Source organism: Crocodylus siamensis, chromosome 1 (genome assembly GCF_052110815.1).
Source record: "Crocodylus siamensis isolate JL-2025a chromosome 1, ASM5211081v1, whole genome shotgun sequence".
In the NCBI taxonomy this organism is placed as follows: Eukaryota; Metazoa; Chordata; order Crocodylia; family Crocodylidae; genus Crocodylus; species Crocodylus siamensis.
This window is the reverse complement of record NC_143395.1, coordinates 95,634,565-95,648,987: the sequence shown is the minus strand read 5'-3', so window position 1 is coordinate 95,648,987 and position 14,423 is coordinate 95,634,565.

Genomic DNA, 14,423 nt, shown 5'->3' with positions numbered 1-14,423 from the left:
GTTTAGCTTAGCTATTCAATTCAATTATTAGTAGTATTACAATTCAATTTATTTCTTTGAATTATTTTTTGGGGAACTTGTTTTGGAAACTTTGCAAAAAGACAGTTGTGTTTCCCCAGCCAGCGTTATTTACCACTGTGCAGGGAGGCACATATTGCTTGCACGCACGCACGCACACACACACACAGACACCCAGAATATAGAAAAAAAGTCACAGCAGAAGAAGACAGACAGACAGATATTTACAGAAGAGCAAGACACAGCTAATATATTGATTCACAGGAAGACACACAAATAATTTCATTCACACCACAAGATAGACACAAATATTCACAGGAGAACAAGACAGACAGATATACAAAAGGATTCACATACAGACACAGACCTTTTGCAGCACAGGAAAGATCAATATGAAGCATGCAGGTGCCAGGTCTTCTGGCTGGGGTGGGAGAGGGGTTAGGGGAGAGCTAGAGCTGCAAGCCCTCACTGTCCCAAACACAGATGCATTCTATTCCCGAGAAGCCATGACATCAGTGCTACCAGTGGAAACCAGGCGGTGGGAGCAGTGTCCCTGCACCTGCACCGCCTCTGCTCAGTCCGGAAGTGGGCACCAGCAGTGGAATCACTGCCTCTTCCACCCCAATTTCAGCTCTTGGCATGAGCCTCCCACTGCCAGATGAGGAGCTGGAGCTGGAACCAGGGATGCTGAGCACACTGGCTCAGGCAATTTGGGGGACTGAGGGGGAATCAGAACTTTTGCTTCATACCCCTCACATTTCCCCTAGACCCAGGTCTCCTCTGGAAAGCAGCACCTAGGAGGAGGCTGAGGTTGTGGAGGCAAGTGGCTCAGCTGAGGCAGCTCCTCCTGCTGTTCAGCCTCAGCCTGCAGAGAAGGGGGAAAAGGCAGGATCCTCACCCTCAACCCAGAGAAGTAGTGTAGTGTGGGATCATTTTGAGATGGGAGATGATCCCAGGTTTGCCATCTGCCAGCACTACCGAAAGCACATGAGCCGTGCCAAGGACGTGAGACACTTCACCACGGCCATGCTGCTGCATCTGAGAAGGCACCACCCCCTTGCCCTTCCTCCTGCTGCTCAGCCTGGTACCAGTGCAAGTGTGCCAGAAGGGAAGTCCCTCACTCGCTCCAAAGCTCCCTTACCCCCAGCGCCACCCTGGATCAGTGAGGGAAAGGTGGAGAGACACGAGGAGCATTCCCAAGGCACGTGAGATCACCCAGAGCACTGGGGAGATGCTTGCTCTGGATACCCATCATTTCTCCCTAGTAGAGTGACCAGGTTTCAGGTGGTTCATAGCACTTCTGGCCCCATTTAGCAGGGTGGTGGTACCCTCCCTGTATCAGGCATGCAGGCAGTACTTGAGGGAGGAGCTATGCAAGGCAAGGATGCACGTAGCCTTGCACTTCACCTCCGACATCTGGAGCAGCCAGGATGGCAATCACACCTACCTCTCCCTCATGTGGCCCTGGTGTGATCAGTGAGGACGTCAGTGGGCTCTACTGCAAGCCAAGGTGCTGGATGAGTCCCACACAGCAAGGGAGATCATGGGGGCTATGAACTGCATGGTGCAGGGGTGGCTCATTGGGCAGACCGAGCTCACCCATGGGTTCATGGTCACCGATAACAGGGCTAATATGGTGAAGGCTGTCTGTGATGCCAACTTTGTTGGCATCCACTGTGTGGCACACAGGCTGCACCTAATAGTGAGGGATGCCTTGGAGGGGGACAGGGCTGCCGGTGATGGTGCCAGTACTGCTACAAGCCATCTTATTTCAAACTGCAGGAAGGTGGCGGGCTACTTGCACCGCAGCACCAAGGGGGGCAAGATGCTGTGGGAGAAACAGGCAGAGCTGAGCGTCCTGCAGCACAGAATCATACAGGATGTGGAGACTCGGTGGAGCTCCATATACCTGATGCGCGAGAGTCTGGTGGATCAACCGAAGGTCATCCCTGAGATGGCCTTGCTTGGGGAGATAGGGATCAGCACAACCCTGAACAGAGCTGAGTGGGGTACCATCTCCCAGATGGTGGTCCTCAAGCCCTCCCTCAAGGCCACCAAGACCCTTAGTTCTGGCGACGACCTTCTCAGCCAGGTGATCCCCCTAATGAGGGAACTGGAGAATCAAATGGAGAATTTCCAGGGGATCAATGTTCCTGGCTGGGGCAGGTCTCTGTCACCAGACGTGCAGGCACTGGTGAGGCGGCTGAATGAGGGCATCAGGAGATGGCTGGAACCCTTGCAGTCCAATACAGTTCACATAATGGTGGGCATGTGTGACCTGGGGCTGAAGGGGAGCATGTGCGCTGGCACCCCAAAACCCTTGATCACTGGACGCAGGTGCCAGTGAACAAAGTCAGCTTTGTCGCGGGGGAGAGACAGGCTGGGGTGGTGATGGGGGAGGAAAAGGGGATGTAGCAGCTCAGGTGAAAGTGCAGGGGTGCCTGGGGTGTCAGATGTCCGGCTGGTCGCAATGTGCCAGAACTCCACTGTGTATACTGAGTCCATGAATTTCTGTACCTACTACCTAGGAGGCTGATGAAGTGCAATTCATAAGCCCAGCTCTGAAAAGTGGTTTGCATTGTAATTTGTTCCCTCTCAGGATCAGCCCTGAGAGACTGGAGGCAGAATGTTATTTTTGGTGACGAATGTGCCCCCACAGGTAGTTGGGTTTTGTTGTCTTTGATAGATTCTGGTGTGCAGTTTGTGGGGGTACTGGAGATAGTTGCCGGGTTTTGTGTTTTGAGCTGTAGGAAGTTGGCTTCAGTTCTGGTGATGAGGTTAGGTGCTTGTTTGAATGTACAAACCACTTTTCACAGCTGGGCCTATGAACTGCACTTCATCAGCTTTCTAGGTAGTAGGACTCAATATACACAGTGGAGTTCTGGCACACTGTGACCGGCCAAACATCTGACATCCCAGGCACCTCTGCACTTTTACCTGCGCTGCTACATCCTCCTTCCCCCCCTCCCACTCCAGCCTGTCCCTCCCCCCCCGACACCTCCATTTCCATTTTCACTGACTGGCTTTCTTGCCTGCATTGCAGGCCAGGCCAGCCTCTGGCTTCTTTACTATTCCTTCCATCCAGGACCAACTGCAGGTACTTCCTCATCCTGACAAAGGGGGTTTCAATCCTAAAGCTTCCAAAGATACATTTTTTTAAGTACTCCTTTTTTTTATAATACACACATAGACATAAAAACACAAGCCATCACACACCATGAATAACATTGTATGTCTAACACAACACAACATCTTTACTTCTTGCTGTCAATTCCTTTATAAAACAGGCTCTGTGACAGTTCTGTATGGGTACCTTTGATGCTGCTGCTGCTGCTACTGGTGTTGAGCCAGCTAAGTTATTGTACCTGTTGTCATGTAAAGCAGACGACCGGGCATGAGGCTGTAGGGGAGGAGGATGCCTCATTGCATGTCACAGGCCAGGTGGGCACTGTGAGTGTATCAATTCTATCACAGGCCAACTGGGCTGTTAGGTTCAGTTTTGGATTGAGGAGGCAAAGTTGGGAGTGAAGTAAAGGTAAATTTATTATAGCTGACACACACACAACAGTTAACAGAAAGATAAATGTGATAAGCAGATAATGCAGTATTAAAGAGCTAATAGTAAATAATAATAACAGGTAATAACAGATAGATCAATTCTGTCGCAGGCCAACGGGGCACTGCGAGGGTATTAGCCACTGGGCTGTTCAAACCAACAGTTAGGAAGACATGGGTTGGCAACTTATCAATAGTCCCTCGATGCCAGGTACGCGTCAAGTGATTCCAGCTAAGTCAGGGGTCCCCGATCAGCACTGTCAGAAGGATTACCGGGAAAGGTCCCTTGATCAGGATCCAATCCTCACTCACACTGGGAGTCCGTGGTCCGGGCGTGGAACAGAAATGACCATTCTGTTCCCTCCTTCTTGCTGATCACCTTATGCACGCGCTTTTTATACCTAGTCTTATGCTAAACTGTTGGCTTTAGAGCCACTCACAATCTTGCTTTATAGCTGTTACCCTATGGGATTGAAGGTGATAAAAATTATCATAAAAGGTTACTACCTAGACTTGGGTTTATCCAATAAGGAAATTACAATGCAGCACGATGCAGGTTTGAAATTGACATTGCTCCACCTAAGCCCCAACGCCTTTTACGTTTTTTTTTTAATATGCTTTCTTGGGATGTGCTTTCCTGGAATGTGTTGGGTGTGCCAGGCAGTTGGATCCAGTTTTTTATTGTTAAAGCTGAACCCTGAGCAGAAACCATTATTTCAGCTAATCTCGCAGCTACAGCTTTGCTTATGGGGCCCAGACAGTTCCACAGATAGTTAATTTTATCATTTTGGTTAAACTTATGACAGACAAGTTATGTTTGGTTTACAAACTTACAAGCTTTATATTAACTAATATTACCTGTTTAGGCAAAATACCAAATGCCTCTAAGAAGCACATATTTATTGCTTATTAAACCCTCTGGTTCTGGCTGTCACAAGTGGGGCACACTGCCATGTTATACAGAGGCCCCAGTGCCAGCAAGGGTGCATCTTAACACACACACAGTGTCACCCACCCACATCATGAGTTTTGCCTGTCAGCAGCTCGGGGTGCAGGGCCTCAAATGACAGACTCCCCCAGCAAGACACACACAGCTGGCAGTCAGGCTTCACGGCCTGGCAGGGCCCAGCACTCACTCAAGACACACACAGGTGGCAGGCATTGTGGCCTCAGTAACAGCCACCATCCCTGCAGTTTTCAGCCCGCTGAGCCTTAACACACACAGAGGCATTTGTGTCATGAGTTTTGCCTGTCAGCGGGGGTTCCCCTCGACCCCTGCACCAATATTCTTGAAACTTGGCAGGCTTTGTGGCCTCAACAAGAGCTACCACCCCTGCAGTTTTCACTGTCCTGTGGTGTAACAATAGATGTGACAGGAGCTTATCTTTCAAGTATTTGGGGTGCAGTTTCCCCCCAATCCCTGCACCAATCTTTTTGAAACTTGGCAGGCATCATGCTCTTAGCAGATGCTATAATTCCTGCAAGTTTCATCCAAATCATACAAAAAACAACAAAGTTATAGATTTTCCATTGATTCCCCATTATACCCTATGGCTGGATCTCCGAGGTGAAGCTTCCAAGTCACTTTGCCTGGATTGAGGTGGAAACCCGGTCCAGACCTCCAGATCGGATTGTGGCCATCTGATGTGGCTGGATCTGAAGCCGGACTGGATCGCTGCCAACTTACACAGCCCTAGAGTGCATGCCCCAGCGTGCATTCAGGCTCTCTTGTGGCAGCATTCCCAGTCCCATTCCCAGCCTTGGAGAGCTTCTCTTAAATCATCTGTACTGCCTCATTGTACTGTACTGTACTGCTATACTGTACTGTACTGAACTGTACTGAACTTCCCCACGTTCTGCAAAAGGGAAGTGTGCTTTTAAGAGAAAGTAGAGAAGCTAAATGAAGTCTGTATCAGAATTAGACACTTAAAAAAATAATCCTACATAATATCTGTTAGTAGAATCATACTACTGCCAACTAATACTAGATGCTATTGCATATATACTAAATACATCTTTACTTACCTATACCACACTGTAGCCTCAGTTCAGCAAAGCATATGCTCAAATTCTGAATGGTGGCACTTACTTTAAAAGAACAGTGGACTTTTGTCTTGATTATAAAGATTTGAGACTTTCTCAGTTCTCTGCTTATGGTTTTGTAGATGTCTGCAATACTCAATTCAATCTTGCATACAAATAATTTAATATTTCCAGCAACACTTACAAACTAGAAATAAGAGAATTCTTGGCTTTTTTGTCAAGTCAAATAAATAATCATTAAACAGACTCCAGTTTTCACAGAAAGTATTTGCAGTAGATTGAGTAGACCAAATGTAAGAAGCATCTTGTTTAGCTCACATGTCTGGTTGTAGAAGGGAACAAACAAATTATTTCAGTAAAAGAAGTCCTGAGAATTATTGAACTCTTCATGATTTCCAAGATTTTGGCATGTTAGCTTGTTTGTCTGCCACTTTCTATTACTATACTGGGTCAGGCCAATGGTTCATTTAGCCCAGTATCCTGGTTCCAGCTCCAGTGCTGTCTGAAGGAAGGGAGCAGGGAGAAGGGAGGGTGAGCAAGCTGCAGTCTGGTGTTTGCTCAGCCTGAGCTGGAGGAAGAGTGGGGGTGGGGGGAGTGGGGTTGCAAGAGAGTGGGGAGCCTCCAATCCACTCACCCCACACGCAGCTCAATCTGGGCAAATCCCAGCCCACAGGTTTCTCCCCTTCCTCTCTCCCTTCTCCCTTCTTGCAAACAGCCCCATGGACTGGGATGGGCTGATGCAGCCCAGCCCCAATAACGCAACTGATTGACCCTAGGGAACAAAAGTTCCCTAAGGCCCTCCAAAGTGGAGCACCTTCATCTGACCACTCATTTGATAAGGGTTTATTTGTTGCATGATCAGCCACTTTTAAAGTGCTTTGCAGCCATGCACTTGGCATGGCATGGCTGTAGAGTGCTTTCAGGGGGCTGATCACACAGGCTGATCACACAAAAAATGTAACTTCTGTCTGTGCCCAATTGTTGCTACCACCCTTTGAAAGATGCAGGACTTAAGCTGGTCTGAGATAGAGTAAGCCCTCTTGGGAACATAGAATGCCTAGTAAGTGTAGCATGCCAGAAGACAGGAAGCTCCCTAATCCAATCTCCTGGGATGCCATGCTTCCTGGACACTATATAATTCCAGGAGGACTTGGTTTATGTCAAAAAGTTGGCCATCACTCTTGAAAAAAATGTTGTTCTTGTTTAGATTTATATCCTAATCTATAAAGAAAGGTCCAGAGCTCCTTACAAAAATGGCAAACAACAATAGTAAATCTACATTGTGTCTTCCAAAAACTGGGTGTGTGTTATCATAGTTTCATAGTTGGTAGGGTTGGAAGGGACCTGAGCAGATCATCGAGTCCGACCCCTTGCCACGGCAGGAAAGAGTGCTGGGGTCAAACATCTAGCCTCCTCTTAAAGACCTCCAGGGTAGGAGCCAACACCACTTTGCTTGGAAGTTGGTTCCAGACCCTAGCCGCCCTGACCGTGAAGTAGCGCCTCCTGATATCTAGCCTAAATCTACCCTCTGCCAGCTTGTGACCGTTATTCCTAGTCACTCCTGGTAGTGCATGGGGGAACAGGGACTCCCCCAGTGCCTGCTGGTCCCCTCTGACTAGTTTGTAACAGGCCACTAGATCCCCCTTTAACCTTCTCTTGTGGAGGCCGAACAGGTTCAGGTCCTGTAGCCTCTCCTCATTTTATTTGAGGGCATGTGATATGTAAGAGGAGGATACAGTACTTCCAAGATCTATTTCTTAACGATAGAACAAACATAAACAGTCTTAAAACTTAGCATCACTCAATCTTAAAATCTTAAAGTTCCTAATAGGTGGCCAGCCTGCTAGAAGGATCTTACCTGAATACGGAGTCCAAATGTCGATGTCAAAAAAAAAAAGATGTTCTTTAATCACATGATGGTCAGGCTGAAACATGCTAACCTGTACCCCTAAGCAAGATCAAGATGTCCTAAGACTGAGAAACTTCTCTCACCTGTGACTTAGTTCTTTTAAAACTATCTTCCTTAGCTTAATTTATGCAATCTTAATTTAACATAGCCTAAGGCTTACTAAAGCCATTTTAATGCAAGCAGAAAGGATTGAGACATTACACAAAAATCTACAATAAACAGAGTATGTTTAGTGTAATCCATCCCCTGTCGTGCCATCCTTGGCATACATTGGCAGGAAGGGAGAAACTGTGGACTGGGGCTTGTGGAACTGGAAGCAAAGGTTCAGAAATTATTTCATAGAATCAGAAACTAAGGCCAAGAGGCATCACTGAGATCATGTGGACTAAATGCATATAGCATTGATCATATTTCTTTGTTTGTAATAGATGGCACAGTATTTCTCCCTTTCAATCCACTGTTTAGAGGATTCTCCACTCTCTGGGTACATCCACAATGTGTTGTTAATGCATATGAAGGAACTCGAGTGCAGTCTGTGCCACAGAGGTTATTGCTCCTGGGTGCCACATTTATACATGCGCCTGGGACTGCAGCATGTTGAGCCAGGTTGGAGTTTTTGATTTGGAGGGTGGCTGGACTGATCTGAGAGGTCTAGACCAACCTGGCAGTGACAGGGATGGGCAGTCAAGGCCAAGGAATCTGAACCCAGCCCTCAATGTACTTGTAGTGTGTATAAATATCAGTGACTGCAGTAAAGGGTTTCTGCTTACCTTGCACACATCACAAAGATTGGTCAGGGACTACTGGAACGACTGATCACATCAGAGAATACCCATCTGGTCATTTAGGCTGCTTGTACACACAACAGGGGTTTAATCTCCAAGGTTGTATTCTGTGTCCCTTAAATTGAAATGATGGGTTTTTAATTGAAACCCACCATTCCAATTTTTCCATTGTGTTATGGCAAGGGGCCCGATCCTTTTTTTTTTTTTTTTTGTGTCAGAGCCTGCCTACAGCTGGGGGCAAGCTGTCAGTAGACCGAGCATCTCCTGAGCTGTGGGGGGCCCCAGTCCTTTCCTACACAGTGGTGGTGCCTCCTAGGGCTGCCCAGGCAGGCTACCAGTGGGTGCTGCCCCAGCCAGCTTGGGGTTGGGGAAGAGTTGGATCAGGCCAGGTGGTGCCTGAGCTGAGCTGCTAGCAGCCTGGACTGGTGCTCCTTACAGCTCAGCGTCCACTCAGCTTACCAACAGTTCACCCCCTGGTTGTGGGAGAGGCCAGAAGGCTCTGCCCCACCAGAAAAAAAGGATTTGACCCCTCACAACTTCTGCTGCAGCAGGTGCCTGCTGAAGCTAGAAGCTGCAAGGAGCCCAATCCTTTTTTTCTGTGAAGACTGCCCGCCTCTCCCAAGGCTGGAGGATGAGTTAACAGCTGCAATGCATCACTGCAAACTAAACTACATCCAGATGTCATTTTAAACCCCCAAAACTGTTGAACATGTACAGTGTGATGCCATTAAACCACACAAAGTGACATTTTCATCACATGTACATGTTAATGGCATCACATGTACAAGCGCCCTTAGGTGCTGGGAATTGGGGATGTTATAGTCTCGATGGGGAAATGTACCCACAGTGGTTCCCATGGCATCCCCTTCTGGAATTACTTCCTGACACTGTCTGAGGGTGTGCTTTACTCTAGTAAAAGGAATGCTTTTTATTTGGGAGTAGTATTCACTCCTAGAGTTATCTGCAACTCCTTGGTGATTGGGTCAGGAGCGTTGTTTTCAGCTGTGTGGGTTATGTGATATTTCCTTCAAGCAGCCAGCCTCTGGAGTACCCACTCAACAGCCCCAACACTGCACGAGAGATGTTAGTCATGCCACATGAAGCACTGCAGGAAGACTGTGAGCTGCTGTGGCTCTGGGTGGAGTATCAGAGCTTGTCTACCATTAACTAACACCTGGACTGCAGACCAGAGCTCACCTGCTGTGGTTCAGGCATTTTACCTTCCAGGAGACAAGTCAGTTCAGATAAATCTAGTAAAACAAAATTAAATATAAGAAATGTCTGTCCTGTCTGTCAGAGAGACAGGGGTGTAGGAGTAGCAATTCCTGAGTGAAGAGCAATGGTTGGAAGCCCAGGAGACTCCCACATGTGCACTAGAGAGGGTCATGCTCAGCAGCAGGAGGATGAAGCAGAACTCTACAGTTGGCTCAGCTGTGAAACAAAATTAAAGAGCTGAGATCAGTTTATGTAGGGGTTGGAATGACTGAAAGGGGAGCTCTGGCTCTTCGATCAGGGTGCGTGATGAGTCAAGTTGTATTTGCAGACCTCAGGGTGTTGTGTGCAGTGGAGGATGTTTGGTTTTCTCATGCTTCTGGGTTTTGCTGGTTGCTACATGGTGCTGGCAAGGAATTATTTTCCCTCCTGCTGCTACAGGTATGGAGGTGGGTGGGGAAGTTCACTTTCCTCAGAAGCACTGGGTGTTGGCTACCATCTGTGGATTTGACTGGCATGTGTTGATGCTCCTGCTGGGATTAAAAAAACCTAGACATTCCTGGCTAGAAGGTCTGGCTCTTCCGCTCAGGATCAGACTGATCACCACATTTGGAATCGGGAAGGAATTCTAATATGATGGGCATGGACTCAAGGATTTTTCCCTTGCTCATGGTCTGATTTCTTGGATTACTCAAATGTATTTTAATCAACTACTCCCTGTCTTTGCAGTGGCAAGGCTCCCACCCCCCACTCCAGGCAGACCCTGCCTGGGGTTGGTGCAGGCCAGGGTGGGGGTTTAAACCCACCCCCCAATCATACTCAGTGGGCTGGCCAGGGCCTGGCCACACCCTCATCTCTGCTGAAGCAGGGATGGATGGGGGAGAGTCTCAGGGCTTCTCACCCAGGTTCCCTCCCTTCCTTTCTGCAGTAGTCAGCAGGCTGGGACGTATGCCTTAGCACTCCCCAGCTTCTGGCCTGAGCCACTGCAGGCATGTAGCTGCATTGCTGGAATCAAAAGTGAATGTCTGTTCACTTGCTTCTCTGTTAAATCTACACAGCTTAGACTAACCCACAAATATTGAAGAGTTCAGCTTTGGGCTTTTTCACTATCTATATTTAGCCATAAAGTGCTGACGGAAAACAGAAGCGCCCTAAATTGCTTCCACCATCCTGCTCCTGAATTCAGGTGGGGCAGGGAGGTGGAAGGAGATACTAATAGTTTAATAACTCTTTGTTATAAGTCATTAATATTGCATTGTTATTTTTGTATTTTTATTAATAATAATACTTAATACTGGGGCTATCAATTAATCATGATTAATGCCTGTGGCAGCAGTGGCAGTGCTTCCGGGCTCTGGGCAGTTGCAGCAGGGGGAAGGAGTGGGGAGAGGGGCATGCACAGACACAGACATACAGCCTCAGCCTGCAGGTGGCCAGGAAAGCAGCTCAGTGACATGTGGCGCTGCACCCTGCAGGAAAGTTTGTGGTGGGGGAGGGGCTAGGAGAGGACAGGGGTGGGGGGCAGATTGAGGCCCTCACAGTGAGGGAGGGAATGCAGCAGAGGCAGAGGCAGAGGCAGGGGCTGGAGTAAATAGGGCCCCAGGACTGGTTGGGTCATAGGACAGAGCCATGGCTCACCCAGGGGCATGAGTGGGGTTGCTCCTGCCATTGCACATACCCCCAGGGGATGCATGGGGGCACATGATCCCAGGCTGATACTGTGGGCTGGATCTCTCTGCATCCTGCTGCCATTGCCCCAGGAGCTGTATACTGGCTGAGCCACATCCCCTGCCTGCACAGGAGGGCATCATGCAGCTCCTGGGAAAACTCCAGTGGCATACAGAGCTCATCCAGCAGTGACAGCTCAACTTCACCCTGTGCACAAGTCCATGGGTCATGTGTCCCCCATGCCTGCCCCAGGGGTGCACATCTGGGTGGGAGTGGCACCCCCCCTGCACCTCGGGACATGCCACAGCCCCATCCCACAACCTTCCCTAACCCCAGGACTCCATTAGCCACATCCCCTGCTCCTACTTCATTCCCTCCTTCACTTTGGGGGCCTTGATGTGTCCCCCTGCCTTCTCTCCCCCACATCCCTCCCCCTCCACAAGCTTACCTGCTGGGCAATGTGTGTGTATGTGTGCCTGCCTGTGTGTGTGTCTGTGATGCTCACTCCCAAGCCACAGTCCTCCCAGACTTACTGCTGTCCCTCATTCCTGACCCATAGTACCCCATATTCTTCCATGGTATGTGGGAACCCCCCTCACCAGGCTCTAAACCCCCCCCACACACACCCACAGCACCCCACACCTTCATTAATTTCCCCCACACCCCCCCCACATCCACCCCTCAACCATACAAAGTACCTGCATATTTTTGCATAACTGTTTTTTCTAAATATAATTTTGAGGTTTTAGCTGTGCAATTAAAATCGTGATTAATTGTGACTAAATTTTAATTGCGCAACTAAGCAAAATCGCATTTTGTATCATTTGACTGCTTAATACTACTTAATACTAATATTAATTCCTTGATAAGTGCTTTCTAGCTTATGGCTGGATCATGTCAGAGGTTGGTACACCCCCTGGGATGATTACAGTATTCTTTTCTTTACCTATGAAGAGATTAAGAAGGTAAATGAGACGGATGAACATTAGTGTAATTATACTGTCAGTGAACATAATTGGCCACAAAAATAATTAAATGCCTAAAATTCAAATCAGTGGGCAATTAGGAATGCCAGTTAGGAGTTAAATGGTCTGACCCGTTGTGACCACTTCTCAGTTGCCATTACTTATAATGCCAGAAATGGGTCTCACAGGAGCTAGGGGCAGAAGTTCCACATAAACTGGTTTAAGTGATTAGAAACTGGTTTAAACCTGTAACAAAAGAGAAATTCAGTGCACATAAAACACTTTAAAAATGACCAAAACTGGATAAACCTGGTTGGATGTAGTATCAGACTTAACTGATTTAGGTCAAATTGGCTTACGGAACTTCTGTCCCAGACCCCTTCCTGGTTTAAGTTAACTCCCAGTCCACCAGCATCCCAGGATGGTTTGTAGCCCTAGGCTATGTTGCCTGCTCCTGTGATTGCCTACCTCTCTGCTCATTAGCCTGCTTCCTGTCTCTATCAGCCCATAGGCATGGGGGAGGACAGGGGAACAGACTCCCTGTCCTCCCTAGCCACAGCAAATGGTGGAAAATCCATGTGGTCCGGGCTTTTCAGACCCTAGCAGTCCTCCCCCCTCCTCCCTCCCCAGCTGCTGATTGCTTTAATGGCTACCAAAGAAGGGAGGGAGGGGTCTTCTAGGCCAGATGCCTGCCTATGCAGCCCAGCATGTGGGCACTGCAGAGTCCTCACCCCCCGCATGGTGTGCCCAGCCAGCTGCAAACCCTGGGTTGCAAACACTGTGTTCCCCACTGTGCTCCTCCTCCAGGATCTCCAGAGCACAGCATGTGTGACTGGCACACCCCTCCTGCCCCCACCCAGATCTGGCCTGACATAGTCATGCTTTATATCCTGTGCTTTCACCAGCTCTGCTTTGAATGTCCAAGCCTCACAAAGTCTCAGTTGTTTTTCTAGGAATATTCTTGGTATGATTTTCTGCACCTATTTTTTAACAGTGGTTGACTTGAAGCTCAGATGCATCCAGGTTTTCTACTTAAAAGCAGTGTGTTATATCATCAAGCTAGCACATAGTCCAAATCTATCTCAACTACTACTTATTTTCCTCATAAGGCAGGTTTGCCAGAAGTCAATTCATTTAGAGTGGAAGTCTATTTTCCTTTGTGTATCTAATGGCAGTTTTCTAACCAAGTACCTGAACATTTTTAGTACTTACTTCTGTGCTGTGGATTCATAAGTGTACATATGTATGCATACTTGAGCATAAGTTCAGGAAAATGACTTACCCAGACAAGTTTTGAACCTGTGTCTCTCTGACTTCCCAGCATAGTGCTCTAACTAGCACACCATTGAGCATCAAAGATGCTCACATATTTGTCGAGGAATCTAAATTGAGAGGAACAGGAAAGATTATAAAACTAACGATGATAAAGTTGTTTTGTTTTTAAAGGAGATATTTTCACTATCATGTTTAACAATTTGGGAATGATCTAGTTCAGTGGATGTCAACCTTTTTGGCAGTGATACCCAAAATTAGTTCCATGCAATCCTTGAGTGCTCACTCCAATCCCCTTCTCCTGCCTGATCTGCTGCTCTGCTTTCTTATTCCTTCCCTGTGCTCCCTGCCCATTGTGCTGCTTTGCTTTCTGCTTCTTCTCCTAAATGCCACTGTGCTGCTCTTTCCTTGATCTGTTGGGTGCCACCCTTAGAGGCTGCCCATGGCACAGATTGGCCACCCTGATATATTTGATGGAGATAATTTATCATAATACTCAGGGGGTAACATAAACTGAAAGGTTTTTAAGCCAATAAATTCACAATGCTCAAGCAACCCAACTTACAAAATCCCCGGAGTGATTTAACTGCACGTGTACAAATTGAAAATGTATTCATTTCTCTAACAGTTATGGGAAGTTCATGGTTTGTTTCATATGGGAAGAACTTCCATATTATCTTTCTTTCTTATAAAGAAAGGTGAAATCTGTCAACACACTTATGTCTAATATAGGAAATCATAAAAACCTACAAGCAAATGTCATCACACCTATATATGATTGCAAAAATGGGGACAAGAATTAAACCAAATTTGGCAAATACACCTAATGAAACCAATAATATGAATTTATTATGAAACTGTAGTATGAAATGGATCTGGACTGAGTTAGGAACTTCCTCTTTGCAGTATACCAATTTGGGCCTGACATCTCTGAAACAAAGGTAGTGTATTCAGATGTTGTCTTCTCCAGGCTGCCTTCTCTTGGGATAAAATTCG